Here is a 16,346-nt window from a genome sequence, read left to right on the forward strand (position 1 = left end):
GTCAGGATCATCAATATCACTGTCTTTCACCTCCACATCTTGTCCCACTGGAAGATCTTCAGGGGCAATAAAAGGCATGGAGCTGTCAGTTCCTAAGATAACAATGCCTTCTGGAATATCTCCTGAAGGACCTGCCTGAGGCTGTCTCACAATTCCTATTTTCTAAGTAGGAATATATTCTAAATAATAAAAAGGATAGTAAATATATACACCAGTAACACAGTCATTCATTATCATTATCAAGTATTATACACTGCACATAACTGTATGTGCACATAACTGCACTAGCAGTATAGGAGGTTTGTTTACATCCTCATCACCACAAACACATGAATAATACACTGCCCTAAGACATTAAGATGGCTACAACTTCACTAAGCAATAGGAATTTTCGGCTCTATTATAATCTTATGGGACCACCACTGCATACGCAGTCCATCACTGACGGAAATGTGGTTATGCAGCTTATGACTGTATTTGACTTAGCAGTTAAGTTAAACTTGGAGTACACAGAATATAGAAACTGAATATTCAAATACTTGAAGTTAGTTAAAACATTTTGGAAATGTGCTAATAATGATGAATAAAATTTAAAATAAATACATTGTAATTAAAAGTACTCTGTGAAACAATTAAGTTTTTACCAATTCCCTACTGACTGATCAAAGTGTATACAGTATGGTATTAAGAGAAACTCAACAGGACCAATCAAACAGGAGTGGGCTGATTTTGACATTACCGTGTACGTAAAAACTGTGAAAGTTTCTTTAGACACTGCATGACACTAACTACTCCCCTTCCAAATGAGGACATTCCTCATAGAAACTTGTTCAGCAAAAACTAAAATTTTAAATCATAAATAATAAGGGAAAGCTTCCTGTGGTTAAATTACATTAGGTAGTACTGAAATAGAATGTATTCAATTATCAACCACTACATAAATGCTAAGTGTTTCTACACACACACACACACACACACACACACACACACACACAGAGAGAGAGAGAGAGAGAGAGAGAGAGAGAGAGAGAGAGAGAGAGAGAGAGAGAGAGAGAGACAGAGAGAGAGACAGAGAGAGAGACAGAGGAGGGGGCAAGGGGAGTGGGAAAGAGATGGAGGGAGGCGAGAGGGGAGGAAAGAGGAAGGGGAGGAGGAGAGGAGGGAAGAAAATAAGAGCTCAGAATCAAAGTCAAAAATTCACTTTCCTGATTTCAATGTGCAACACACACTGTTTTAAAACCATTCTTGCCATTTGCCTATCAGCTCAGTCAATTTTCAGCCGGTACTAGTTTCTTTGGCTTATTTTGCTAATCAGTTCAAATTGCATCATGTAGGAGGTTCTTCAAAACTTTAGTCACCCTCCCCCCAAACTACAGCTTAAAGGGCAGCTTGGGCCACTATCTGCCCTCTGCATCAGTGGCTGGACCTCAGCTAACTTCTTAAAACAGACTCCTGGCTGAAGGAAGAAAAACAGGTAAGCAAGAGGGAGAGGGGAGAGAAATATGAACAAAGAAGGGAGAGAGAAAATTACATGACACTCCCTTCCCCAAAATAAGATTTGAGAGTGACAGTCCACCTCTCCAAGCATGCCTTTCACGGTTGCAAGAGCATTCCTTTGCAAGAGAGCAGTGTCAATGAGAGAACAAATCCTATGTGAAGCTCAACACTTGCTGCTATAAAGGTGCATGCCATATCCTCAGATGTCATGAAAAAACTCAGTGCTTTTAAACTAGAGCTCGGAGCATGCATCATTAGGTCATAGTCACAGAGCAGACATTTCCAAGTTTCTCCCTATGAAATGCTTTGTTGGCTGTCTTACTTTGAAAAACATTACAGAGAAAAGCCTATAAAGCCAAGTGGACCATCTCATCAGGGGAAACCAACTTGATTTGCAGAAAAAGGAAAAAAATCATGACTGTTTACAATGGATTGTACAGCTGAAATGTTAATAATGGGCACCCCAAAACAGGACTAACACCTTATCCTCCCTCTCCATATTATGTCCCAATCAGTTTATGCTGCAATCGGTTTGTTCTTTCAGGATGTTTTCAGGGCTTTGTCTTATAGGGATACTGATTAATGTAAATGACAATCCACAGTTTGGCACACATAAATCTTATTTTTGTCAAATCAGAGGGCAAAAGGAAGGGAGAATTGGATAGTTTAGTTGGTCAACTTGGAATAGGATCTCTTGTTTCAATCTTATTTGCCTTTCTGGAGAATGAAATGTAAGTAATGGTAACTGTAATTAAATGCATGTGTAGTTTACAGAAGTCATTATGTTAGTCATAGCCCATATCTTAACAGGATTTAAAAGTTTTAATTATATTCAGTACAGTCTTCATTTAAAAATATTTCTTTTCACTTGTAAGCTGAAATTCATTGGTGCAAATGACATAAGGTAAAAGAACAGCGACCAAGGAGAGATAACACACCATGGAGACAGCTGGAGAGACAACGTGGTACCACAGAGAAAGATCTCTAATGTCAGTACGTTCTACACAGTTGCTTTCTCAGGAAAATAGGCTGTTCTTTTAATCACTGCAACCAAGTTAATTACGAAGAACAAAAATGGACTTCTGAAACCAAGTACTTTTAGGATGTAAACAGGTTCAAAATAAGTGTCTGATGGCAAACTGACATTGTAAGGACAGATGTGAACATGTTACAGCAAGTAGCATCCAATTCCCTTTCTCCAGCACAAGGCCACCAAGTTTTATTTGGGACTCCACCCTCTGCACCCTCAGGGGACTCAGTGATAGAGAGATCAACCAGAGCCAGAGAGGCTCCCAGGAAGAAGACCTGCAGCACAGGGTAAAATATGCAAGGGACGGTCACAGAACTGTTATTTTCTATTTATTTTAATTTACTATTTATTTAGTATTAACTGATTTTATTTTTATTTATTAAAATTTTTTGAGGGTACAAAGAATTCAAATTGCAGCAAAAATAATTTAGGTTAAGCACTAGGAAAAAAAAATCTCTTAATTTTAAGGTATGTGACACATAGGACTTAGAAGGGCTGCTGAGTCTCTTTCACTGGAGAAATTTAAAGCATACAGAAAAATCATGATCAATGACACCTAATCCTGCATCTCCAATCCCAACCTCAAGGGCCAGTTTCCTTCTGACCTCTCTGCACCTACACAGGGTACACTTGAACCTCAAACTCAACAAACCAAAAACTGAATTCATTAGTCCTTCACAATCTTCTCTTCCTTCCAAATCCCCTATTTCTGTTACTAGCCCCATAATCTTCCCAGGAACCCAGCCCCCAAAGCAGGCTAGACCCCTCCCTCTACACTGGACACCAGGCCCACCAGGCTTCAGGTCCTGGTAACGGCCCCAAAATGCCCACCATGCCCTGCTCTCCCAAATTAGCACATTATTCAACCATGACACAAAGGAAAGTACAGACAGAGAAACAATTTCTGGTGCTGCTCTACAGCCCTAGCTGTGTGACCCTGGCATGCCATTTAAACTCTCAATCTTGGTTTCATTATATGAAAAGTGAAAAGGTAGACCAAATTATCTCTATACTCTCAAGCTCCATGAGATTTATAGGATTTGTATCCACTTCTCTCCATCCCCAAAGCCATTCTCTAGTTGAGGCCACTGTCACGTCTCAATTGGATTAATGTACTCCTTCCTCATGGATCTTCCCTGCCTCCAATCTTGTGTTGCTCCTCACCCTGGAAACCATCTTTCTAGATTACTCACCTGCAGAAACCAGTTCAAGGCTCCTGGGAAAATGTCCAAACTTATCCCTGCTGCTCCCGGGGCCCACATGATCAGAACCCGGCTTCCCTCTCTGGTTTGCTTTGCTGACTTTCAATTCCTTACATGCTCCTCCATCCCCCCAACTACCTACCTCCTCTGCCTTGGAGCTTTTGCTCGAATACTCTGCCCACTTCTTCTACCAGACAGACTCCTGCTTAGTCTCTGGACAACCTTTCCTGATCCTCCAGTCTCATTTGGGTGTCCTGTTTGCTCCCATGGCACACCTTCGACACCCTCTCATGGGCCTCATCACTGTACTGTTGATACCTGTTCGTTTTGTCAGTATCCTCCCTCAGACTCTCAGTCTCAGGTGGGTGGGGACTGTTGGTCTTGTCCACCACCTGTGGTGCAGACTGTGGGTGGTGCCCAAATTGTACACATGGTAGCAAGACTTTTAGCTGCACATGGCCACCTAGAATCAAGATGAGATTTTCAAGCCTCTTGCAGCTTCATGTGGCTTCGTGTTTATGTTCTAGCCAATGAAACAGAAGCAAAATCATCTTGGGGCAGTTTCTGGGAACTCCCCCTAAGAGAAAGCATCATTTGCACTGCTACTTTCTTTGCCTCTCCTTCTGTCCTGCTGCCTGGAAGATGGGGCCACACTCCAAGCCTGGTGTACAGTGAGATAGAAGGAGCTTCATTGAGAATCATACCAGCCCTGAACCACCCACCCAGCCTTTCATGGGAGATACAAACTTTACTTTGTTTTGGGGTTCCATTAGGGGAGTCACTATTATTTTGGCATCCTCATCACTTGTAGTCAAACCTCACTGCAACATACATAGCCATATCTGCAGTACCAGTAATTAATTATCTGTTGCTCCACGTACATACCTCACCTTTCCTATTGGATCATAATCTTTTTGCTGTTAAATGTACCATCATGTTTCTCTGTAGGATCCACATTCCTTAGCAGAGGGTAACACAGAGAAAAGCCCAACGGTAAGTGGATGTCAGTAATCAACAAATACTGAATAAGTGGCTACTGAAGGAGACAGGCTTTGTCCAACCTACACAGTCTACTTTAATCTGGGTTCCATGTTGCTGCCAACTAAAATAAGGTTAAAAAGAAAACCAGTTTCCACTATTATTTCATTATGGAATAGATGGGTGGCTATACACCCATCTGACTATTCTTTCCTTGGGCACAATGCCTCCAGACTGGTCTACTGCTGGTGTATTCTACCTGAAAGCTCTACAAGGTAATACACAGGTAAGCAAGGCCTCTTAAAATCACAGCACGTTATCCCCTCTGCTTCTGAGAAAGTAGGATGTCTATCAATTTGTGTGGTCTGAGGGCTGTTGCCATTCTACTCCCGCAGCCTAGAAGCAGGGAAACCACCCTTCCAGAGTCCCCTGCCCAGGTAGGCTTCTCATTTGTGAAACATTATGTATCCGCAGGCTATCAAGGAATACTCAGCTTCACATAGCCATTAGCAAAGATTACAGAACTGATTATGTTTGAAAGGTACATAAGTATTTAGAGAAACATGCAAATAACTGGTAGATACCTATACCACATGCTAGACAGTATGTGTGTACTGCTACAGAGATGAACATACCCGACACTATGCAAAGCACTGAACAGGTACTACCTCATTCAATTTTTAGTAATCAAAAGGAATGCACTGATCATTCTCAGTTTAGGAACAAGGAAACTGAGACACACAAAAATTAGGTGTTGGGATCAACGCCATATAGTCAGAAAGGAGTGGGAACATCTATTAGGTTGGTGCAAAAGTAACTGCAGTTTTAGCATTGTGGAAATTTGCCCTTTGATATTGCATTACATTCTTAAATAAATGTGGTTATGTTATACATCATTTTACTGCACATTTCTTGCTTTACGTTTTTTTGCTAGTGACTTATTACTTCCTGTTTATTTTAGATTTATTTTAGACTATGGAAATGATGTTAGACAAAAAGCAAATTTGAGTGATTTTCTTATTCGAGTTCAAAATCGGTCATAAAGCAGCAGCAACTCGCAACATCAACAACACATTTGGCCCAGGAACTGCTAACAAACATATAGTGCAGTGGCGGTCCAAGAAGTTTTGCAACGGAGATGAGAGCCTTGAAGCTGAAGTTGAGGAGTGCAGTGGCTGACCATCGGAAGTTGACAATGACCAACTGAGAACAATCATCAAAGCTGATCCTCTTACAACTACACGAGAAGTTATAGAAGAATTCAACGTCGATCATTCTATGGTCATTGGGCATCTGAAGCAAATTTGAAAGGTGAAAAAGCTTGATAAGTGGGTGCCTCATGAGCTGACTGAAGGCCAAAAACATTGTCATTTTGAAGTGTCATCTTCTCTTACTGCATGCAACAACGAACCATTTTTCCATTGGATTGTGACGAAAAGTGGATTTTATACGACAACCAGCAATGACCAGCTCAGTGGTTGGACGGAGAAGAAGCTCCAAAGCACATCCCAAAGCCAAACTTGCACCAAAAAAAGGTCATGGTCACTGTTTGGTGGTCTGCTGCCAGTGTGATCCACTCCAGCTCTTTCTGAATCCCAGTGAAACCATTACATCTGAGAAGTACGTTCAGCAAATCAGTGAGATGTACCGAAAACTGCCACACCTACAGCTGGCATTGGCCAACAGAAAGGGCCCAATTCTTCTCCACAACAAAGCCCAACTGCACCTCCACACAGCCAACGCTTCAAGAGTTGAAGTAATTGGGCTATGAAGTTTTGCCCCATCTGGCATATTCACCTGACCTCTTACCAACCAACTCCCACTTTTTCAAGCATCTCCACAAGAGTTCACCGAATCCTGAAGCATGGATTTTTAAGATATAGGCATGAACAAACTTATTTCCTCCTGCTGGCAAAAATGTGTTGATTGTAATGGATCCCATTTTGATTAATAAAGATGTGTCTATGCCTAGTTATAAAGATTTAAAATTCACCATCCAAAGCCACAATTACTTTTCCACCAACCTAATAAATCAGCCAAAGTGATCAAAGGTATGAGGGGTCGACTTATGAAGAACAGGGCTTTTTCAGTTAATTGTTTTGTTCTTGAGTTTTTTCTCTTTTTTTGGTAGGGAGCAACTGATAAGGAAGCCATCCAAACTCAGCGTGTGTGGAGGAGAGAGAGACGGGAACAGGCAAGGGGCATTTGAGGAATGCAAGTCTTGGTGTGTTCAAAGTGAAGGGTACAGGCAGGCAGGCAGGCAGGTAAGGGGTAGGACACGACACTGGATCAAGGGTGGCCCTGAAGAGGAAGTAAATGAGGCTTTTAGGGTAGAGTGCAATGATCATGTGAGAAGGCCAGGCAACAGAGTAGAGCCAACACAGGGGAGACAGCAAGGAGCCAGGGAGAAACTGTAGTCGTCCAGGCAGGAAATGATATGCTGTTAAAGCTGGGGCAATGGAGGCAGGGGGTAGACAGGAGTGACAGGGTGGAGCCTAAGTGGACAACATTTGGTCATGAGAGTTGAAGGAAATGGGAAGGAACCCAGCTATTGCTTCCAGCTTGATGGCTCGGGCAAATCGGTGGAAGGTGGTGCTCCTGACCACGATGGCCAACAGGAGAGGTACGTGGCCATCCAGGTGAGCCCAGCTGAAGAGAAGTTGTAAGTCTGGAGCTCAGAAGAAAGAGATGGATTAGGAATAAATATCTGAAATGGACAAGGGGTGGGTGGGTGGATATTTGAATCTATGGGCAAGTACATCTATCACCCAGTGAAATTTGCTATTCCAACAGTACTTTGCAATTACTTACCTAAATTTTGAATCTTGGGAGGCCCTTTAAAATATGCCAGTCCCATTTCCCAAGAAGATGATAAATTCAGGCCTGAACTCTGTACCAGTGGTCAATGAAAAGAACCTACCTCACTGTCACCAGACACAGGCCAACTTCCTTTGGGGTCACTGAGCCCATTTCAAACCCTACTACTTATAAAGGAAATAAAAAGGAGCTGCTCTGAAAATGAAACCACCACAATATTTCTAACATTCTCCTAGGGACGTGGAGGTCCTGAGATACTGTTCCTATGGGGCTCTCTGGAGAAACTCCCACCTGTTTCACAGAGCAACTACCCTCTTGGGTTAAGCGCACACTTGTAAAGAAGACAAATCAATGGCCAAGGCAGACAATGGATACCAAGATACTATCATGCCTCTAATGCTAATGGTTCCCTTAAAAGACGGGACTTTAAGAGACTAGCCTATACTTCAATCATATACTAAACATCTAAACCAACAGATGTTCCCCAGCTGCAAATAGCTGGGAGACAAATACTCAAAAAGCTCTTAAGAAGTATTTTCTGCTATGAACAGCTACTTATAATTTCTATCTGATTGCAGTCTTGTAACTGATGTGATTACTTGAATATTCAAAATAAATTATCATGTGAGGGAATTATCATTTGAGTTCTCCAAGCTAATTTGTACAAAATACACAACAAAGGTACTGTCATACCCTCAGCTGAAATTTCAACCCCCCCCCCAAGAGGTCTTAAAAGATTTTAATTCAGACCTATGTAACATAAATAAGTCATATAACATGAAAATGCACTTCTTTTTTGAAACTCAACCTAAACACCCACGTTTTTAAACTGTTGTTGGTGTGTGGGTGAATGAGGAGAGAAAGAGACAGAATTAAAAATGTGTAAAAAAGAAAAAAAAAGCCTCCCACAATGTGGCATTTTTAAAAGGTAAACACAATCTAGTAATCACGTATTCATCTCTTCTACAGAGTATGTCTAAAGCCAACAGTTGTTTTATCACCTGTTCAGATTCCATCATAATAAATAAGGCATTCCGTGAATTCTGTGATTCTCTCATTTTAGGAATGATGGTAACTTCTAGCCACTATAATGATAACAGACCTAGTGACCCACACCCAGAAAGAAAACTCAGTTCTGAAAGGGTCTAAGAATCCCAAGAGAACTGAAGGTGGTGGGAAACTTGTCTACAGCCTCAACACCATGGCCCAGCACAGAGCCCCTTAATGGGGCCTGTATTAGAATGACCTAGTAGCTGTTTTCAAAATACAGTCATGTATTGCATAATGTTGTTTCATTCAACACATATATGATGGTGGTCCCATACGATTATAATGGAGCTAAAAAATTCCATCACCTAGTGACATCAAAACGCAATGCATATTATCTGTTTGCATTGATGCTGGTATAAACAAACCTACTGCATTGCCAGTCATCTAAAACTATAGCACATACAATTATGCACAGAACATCATTTATTAAAAGGATTTGTTCTGTAAAGTTTGGACCCAGTCAAAAGGCCACACTCAAGGATCCAGAAGGCCACGTGTGTCCCCAAGGCCGCAGGTTCCCTATCCCGCTAAAGAACCTTTATTACTGTCAACTGAAGCCCTATGGTGGTTATGCCGCCAATCTCCCAGAACATAATGATGAATAAGAAACTCAACCATGTTTCCTCTCATTTCTGTATCTAAAGCTGCAAATGCAAAGATGACTATTTAGGTCTGACAGGCATACAACATAGCAGAGTGGTTAAGATCAGACTTTACAGCCAGTCTGCCTGGGTTTGAATCCTGGCTCTGCCAACTACTAGTTGTGGCTCTTGAGACAAGTGACTTAACCTTTGTCTACTTCAGTTTCTTCATCTGTAAAAATGGGGTATCTACTTTGTGGGGTTTTGTGAAGCCAAAATGAATTACTATATGCGGAGCACTTTAGAAAAGTGCTTTAGTATGTGGTACCGAACAACTATATTCAGAATCCACAGAACAGCCTCGTTGTTTTTAAAATTTGCAGAGTATTCTATTGCCCAGCAGTAGCACAATTTATTCTTCTGAAGGACATTTACTCTATTAACTCTTCCAATCTTTTGCTATTAAAAGCAATGCTTCAGTAAACATCTTCTATAAAAGAGAAATCTTTTTACCATGCTAATAAAATTAAGTGCCCCAGTTAACTTACATGTATTATACCGATGGTTCCAACACCCTCCAAAGTAGGCACAGGTACTATCACCTTCAAGTTCAGAACCTGAACTCTCAAAGAGGTGGAATAAGTTACCTGCTGAAGCCCACACAGCCATAAGTGGCAGAGTTGGAACTCCACACAGGTGCATGGCCGTTAACCCAAAAGACTGCTAACCTAATCTGCTTCTTACAGCTTTCCTTACTTAAAAGAAACATAGTAGTGCTCTTTCAAATGTACCCCAGATGCATAACAGATAAATATTCAGAAGTTCTGACAGAAGCAAACTCAAATTTGCAGAGGTACTTATCAACTAACACACACAGCTGATAGAGGTGTCAACAACTTCTGTGAATATTAAAGTAATTTGTTTCTTCTGCCAAAGACTGAAGCAGAGGTACCCGGAACACTATCCCTAGGGACATACACCACATTTTTCAAACTCCCAGGAAAGCAAATGACTAATTATTGAATTTGGTACCATGAGAACTATTCTTTGGGGAAGAAGAAATTCTTAACATTCATTTTGTCGTAGCATTTCCTGTGCCAAGACCAAAGGGAAACAAGTACTCTGGGGTTCAGGAACTCAGATAAAATACAGACCTGAGTGGCCAATTGTCCAGCATAGCTTTAGTTAGGTCTGTTTAGTATGGGCTTTCAAGAGACTAACTCTGACAGGATGAAATCGTTGACACACAGAAAAGGAAGGGGCAAAGGTGGAACTTAACAGAGATGGAACCCATAACTACATTTGCTAGCAGGAGGGTGGCGACCTAGTATAACCATAAGGATTAGAGTTAAAAATCACAGGTATATTTCAAGAAACTTGTTACTCTCCCAGTTAGAGAAAGCATAACAATATCACCACTAAAAATTTTAAAACAAATAAATATTTCCCTAAATCCAAGTAAGAAGACATCAAACAAAAGTCTAACTTAAGATATAAAGAATACTAAGACGCACTCTTGCCTGAATGCCATCACAAATGTACTTCACACAGAACTGGCAGGGGAAGAGGGAGGTGAAAGGGTGGGAACTTAGTCTTTCTAAAAACTCTCCAAGTACGAAGATTTTAAATCCAGGTACCTAGAGGTGAATGCCTACAAGTCAACTAAAAATGTTCCCATGGAGGAAACATACCAGTGGGAGCCAAGAAGTTTGGTAATGATAACATTTATGGGTTGAAATTGTGCTTAAGTGTGAGTATGGATGGGGAGTAGAGGGTCCTATTATAGAAACTCAAGAGGTCAGGTTAGCTTCCTGAACAACTCACTTTGCTAGGCCAGAACATATCCAGCAGGCATGTTTTAATCTCCTAAAGAGAAAACCTGCAGCAGTTTGCTTCTGTTGCTGGAATTTCTATCACCTATCCTGACATCTACCTTTTTAAGACCTAAATGATCTCAACTTTCATTCTCTATCCCTGGTCGAACAGAAACAAAAACATTTTTGCTACTGGCAAAAATGAAAACTAAAAATTTTAATCTTTCATTTTAAAGGAAGACAGACCAATGCCCAGAGTTGATTTTCTTATGGTTGGTGGCAAGTTAAGACAAGAAACCACAGCAGCTAGGTTCTATACAAGAACGAGGCACTCTACAAACAACCATGCCTTCCAGTCTTCTCAAATTACTTCAGTTTTAATAAAGAGACAAACATGCATGTGCTTTCCCATAATCCTGTATCATGAGACTATTTGTATTTTAATATCTATTATGTGGGCTAAGGTAGTAATCCAGCAGGTAGAAGCAGCCCAGAAGTCTTGGTTCCTACTCCTGGCTCTGCCAGCAACTGTCTGCGTGATCTTTAACAATACTGGGGCTTTCCTTTTCCCACCGAAAATTCATTGAAAGGCGCAGGAAGCATCTCAATTGCTACAATATTAAAACATGGAAAGAGGTGCCTGCAGTGATTTTAAGATACCACCAATTATAAGCTGCATCTCTGCCCAGATGTTAAAATGTGAAAAACTGTGTCTATGAATGGATGAAATGTGGTAGAAACTTGAAGAAGGACAACAAAATTGAAGAGGCTGGCTGTGAAGAGCAAGAATCTGAACTTTAGAAGAAGAAAGCGTTTGTCCTGGGATCTGCCTGGGTTGTTAGGATATTTCCATTTGATCCCAAAGCTTCCTCCTTTCTCTATAATACCATGTTTCTTCTTCCACTCAGTACTCGAGTGCTCGTCCTCTTGGTGGTCCTTGAATCTAATTTGTCTCCTAGTCCTATCCCAGACACAGTCTCCCACAATTAGCTCTCTCCAGTCTGTGCTCAAGGCTGTGGCTCGGGCTTTTTCACTGCCCTGGCCACCTGTAACAGCCTCTCAACTCCTCTTCACATTCCTACCCTCTGTCCATGCCAATCCATCCTACATGCTCTGACGGGACTCATATTTCTGGGGCATAGCACTAATGATGCAATTCTCCTCGTTCAAAAGCTTCATGGTAATCTGTTACCAAACAGCTCAGGAGAGGGAGCAAGCTAAAGGGTCAAATTGATCTGAGCTGGAAGGCTTTGTGACCTTTGGCAAATGTCTAAACCTCTCTGAGCCTCCAATTCCTCACCTGAAAAATGGGAATGCTCTAGTTTCCGTTAATAATAGAGATAAGTCCTTGTGAAGTGCTTACTGCAAGGTCTTACACATGATAATAGCTCAATAAAAGTCAGCCATTATTATTATATCAATAACTTGCCTTTGTAACCTTTTCTTCCACTTCTGCCCTCTCTACCAGCTTCCACCAGCTGTGCTACTTGCTTTTCGCCCAGTGATTCCACACATGCGTACTCTCCAAACTCCCTCTTGCCTAGAACACATGTCCTCCTATCACTGCCCGTCAACTAAGACTCCTCTGTGAAATGTAAGGCAAAATTCAAATACTGATTCAGTTCAACTTAGTTTAATCCAATCACCTGTTAGGTCCTTACAGTAGACACTGCAGCTGACTTCCTGTGTTCATGCAGGCCCTCCCTGAAAGGGTAGCAGCCAACTAGATGAGATTTAACTCCACTTTCCTGGTTCTGGGCTGGGCTCCAGATTACACACTTCCACTGTTCCAGTTATTGCTTCATGTAACCAAGGCCTAAGCCAATCACCTGAAAGCCTTGGAAGCTGGTAGGAAGGGAGGTCTCCAAGTGTGCCTATAGTGGCAGCTGCTGGCAGTCATATTGCAAAATCAGCCTAAGAATATAATTGACAGCTGAGAGGACTTCAGAGAATTGGTGCAAAAGTCCTGCCCTCAGGACTTTTCAGGTCAGGTGCATAGGTAAGCCTATCTGAGTTGGGTTATCTGTTCTTGCACTGAAAAATCCTGACCAATACAGCATTGCTAGGCAATGATATGTCTAACATGGAGTGTTCTGCCATAAAGCTTTTCTAGATATAGGTAGACAAGTCACCCAGAAATCTGCTTTTAACTCCCTTTTGGTCCAAAGTGTAAATTAAGTTTGGGTATACAAGGCTTAAAGTGCAAACTAAATCAGGAAGCCCTTCATAATCAGGAACTGTGTCATTCCTCTTGGTATCCAATCCCCCCCACCCATGTACATAAAATACAGACTCGATAACTGACAAATCAATGAATTAATAAAAAGAACAAGTCATGTACAGGCTACAAGAAAGGGAAGAGATTTTAGGCAGATTTGAGAGGATAAGTTGTTAGTCTTGGAAGCTTTAAGATGAACCCTTAAGCACAGGTTAGATTTTTAAATTACGGGATAACAGAGTTACCTAAATGGCACATAGGCCACTAGACAAAAACGCTAGCAGTACAAAGGAGCAGGGATGTTGCAGGAGACAGAATTTAGTGAATTTGGACAAGTCACTTGGCATCTCTAGGCCTTAGTTCTCAGTTTTTTAAAAAAGAAGTGGGGATAAAACTTCTTACAGGGAGGTTGTAAGGATTACATATGGAAAGCAACCATTAATAGGTACATGGTCACATCAATAGTACTTGAAATAGAATGCATACAGGGAAAGACTTATTTATGGGTAGCTAATGAAAGGATTATCCCATTGGTAACAGAAGAGTTGGAAGGCACAGACGAGTAATAAAAATGTACAAAATGTTTTAGAGGAGGGGAAGGATGTGCCAGGGAAAGAAAGAGATAAAACCTACTTGCATTTTCTACTGCCTACTTAGGCATCAAAGTCACCCTATAAAGGTAAACAGTTTTCCCTTGATTCACATATTTCAAGGTGGAAATAAGACACCCAAGGATGGATGCTCACCTCTAGAAGCAGGACAGGCAAATTATGCTGACAGTAAAAGAGGTGGTAGTGAAAAAAAGATTTTTGCAAACATCAAACATGAAAAAATTAATGGCTCTAACCAAAAAGAAGCTCTGTTAATCTCAGGAAATGAGAAGCAAACATTTATGAAATCACCATTTCGCAGACCCAATGCTGAGCTCTTTTATTTGTGTCATTTCTTGAAATCTATAATACTTCTGCAACATGGAACCTCCATTTACACACAAGAAAATTGAGTCAAGAGGGTGAGGGCAGTGCCTGAAGTACAAGACACTCTTACTGAAAAATCTGACAATCAAATTTTAGTATGCTTCCTCCTTTCACTTTTCAGCGAAGTTTTATCGTATATTCTGTAACCATCAATAATAATATTTTCCCTTTTGTCTTCAGTTAGAAATGGAAGCGAAAAGAAAACGCAAAAAGAGACACAGTACAGAAAAAGCTCCTGGCAATGAGAAGTTACAATCTAAGGTAAGAATCTAAAAGGGAAATGAGTAATATTTCTCTTTCAACTGTAGAGCTTTCCTGGAGAATCCCAGGCAGTATCTGAGCTGCTGGACAAGTGAGCCACTTGTCCCCAGCCGCAGATGGAAAGCTAAACTGTTGGTACCACAGCCACCTCACACAAAACCGCCTGTCTGCATCTGTAGATTCTACATCAAACGTTGTGGGCTGAGACGTACAAGCAAAACAAGTGCAGACCAACAGGTTATCTGCCAAGTGGTTAAAAGAACAAGTTACAAAATCTAACAAGCAACATCAGCTCTTCCGTACAACCCTATAAAGCACTTCCTGCCACGGGTCCCATAATTTAAAACAAAAAAGGGGGGGGTCGCCGCTCCCCACAATTTCCCGTCAGTACCGCTCGGCTTCCCAACCCCGCTATGCCGTCCCAACCCGACCTCCCCCCACTTAGCAAAACTCGGCTAAATGCACTCCCCGAACGTGCAATCAAGGAGCTTACTCACTTCCCCCCGTGAGGAGGGGGAAACGCCAAGTGCGCGAGCACGGAACGGTTGCAAGACAGTTCAAAAAGAACAACTCTCGCTCTGGGCACGACTCCCTCCACCTGAGCTGAGGGGGAAGGAGAGTCTTCCTGGCGTGGAAACCGTGAAAGGGCACTTTTCCCTGCAACTCGCAACACGCATCACAGCCGCCCCGGCCCAGGGCCGCTCCCGCACCGCGCGCCTCCCTAGCCGCCGGCCGCTCCCGCCTCTCCCGCGCCCGGACTCCCCAGAAAGGCCGCCGCGGTCGCCCTCGAGTCCCCGCCCTCTCGATTTCCCACCAGCCTCATCCCTCTCCGAGTACCACCGAGGGCTGCGGTTATCTGGTTTCAGGAAAACCCGAAGTGACCCGGGTTAGCGGGCTTCCCCCCGAGGGGCTGAGGGAAGGTCCAGAAGGTTGACGGAGACCGGGAGGAGAGAAAAAGAAAAGGCCGGAGCGTCCCCGGTGCCCACCCCACCCGCGACCCCACGCAAGCTCTCCGAACTCGCCCAGGTTTTGTTTCCCCCAAAGAAAGCGCGCTCTCAGAAGGCGCCCACCCCGACCTCCCGCCCGCGAGTGCATCCAGGCGGGGCGGAAGGGGCTGAGCACGCAAACCCAGCCACGCTGCCTCCTGTCTGGGCGCAGTGCCGTGCCCCCGCGGCGCCTGTCAGCGCGCGAAAGTGGCTGCGTGCGGCTTCCACCCGCCGAACAGGTGCGACAGCGCCCCGGGGAACTCCCGCGGCGCCCTGCCCAGCCTCGGCGGCGGGGGGAGCCGCCTCGCGCCGCCACGGCTTTCCCCGAGCCCGCGGAGCCGGCCCGACTGGCAGCGGCCGGCGGAGCGCGGGCCGCACGGGCAGCTCGTCCTCCGCGCCCGGTTCGAGACCTAACCGCGTGTCGCAGCCCGGGTCCTGGCGGCGCGCTCGTGCGGGTGTCATGGCCGAGCGGCGGCCCCCGGCGAAGTTTCCCGGAGCCGACGGCTTACCGCTTGGCCCGAGGGGCGGCGGCAGGAGCGCCCGTGGCCAGCCGGAGCGAGAGAGGATGGACGAGGGAGGCGCCGGCGAGGAGGAACCGCCGCGATGGGAAGGGGAAGGCGCCGGGTATCTACAATCAGAACGTGGGCTGACCGTGACGTCACAATGGCGCGGCCAGCCAATCGGGGCCCGAGGGATGGATCAAGCGCTATGATGTCATGCGGCCCCGGAGCCAATCGCGGGACAATAGAACTTTCGTGATTGTAAATTCCAGAATCCGATGCCTGGGAGAGCCGAGACCAGGGTTGGTCCCCTCTGGTTCACGTGCCTACCTACGGACAGTTTTATTCCCTTTCTTCCTAATAAGCCTGCGTGGAACGCAGAGCCTGCGCAATAGCTGCCGTGAAGTTCCCGAGGCTCTGAACTCTGATTCTTTT

At 43.6% G+C, this 16,346-nt stretch overlaps 1 protein-coding gene across 1 annotated transcript in view; it reads right to left on the reverse strand.

The window, feature by feature from the left end:
• The window catches only part of ELOVL5 (ELOVL fatty acid elongase 5), a 78,465-nt gene extending 62,438 nt beyond the window's left edge, over positions 1-16,027 (reverse strand). Inside the window, exon 1 of the mRNA XM_045543758.1 lies at positions 15,921-16,027. The gene's annotated coding sequence lies outside the window, so the exon portion shown is untranslated. The remainder of the gene's footprint in view (positions 1-15,920) is intronic.
• Positions 16,028-16,346: the final 319 nt, after the last annotated feature.

The sequence above is a fragment of the Lemur catta genome, chromosome 2, assembly GCF_020740605.2.
Source record: "Lemur catta isolate mLemCat1 chromosome 2, mLemCat1.pri, whole genome shotgun sequence".
Lineage (NCBI taxonomy): Eukaryota > Metazoa > Chordata > Mammalia > Primates > Lemuridae > Lemur > Lemur catta.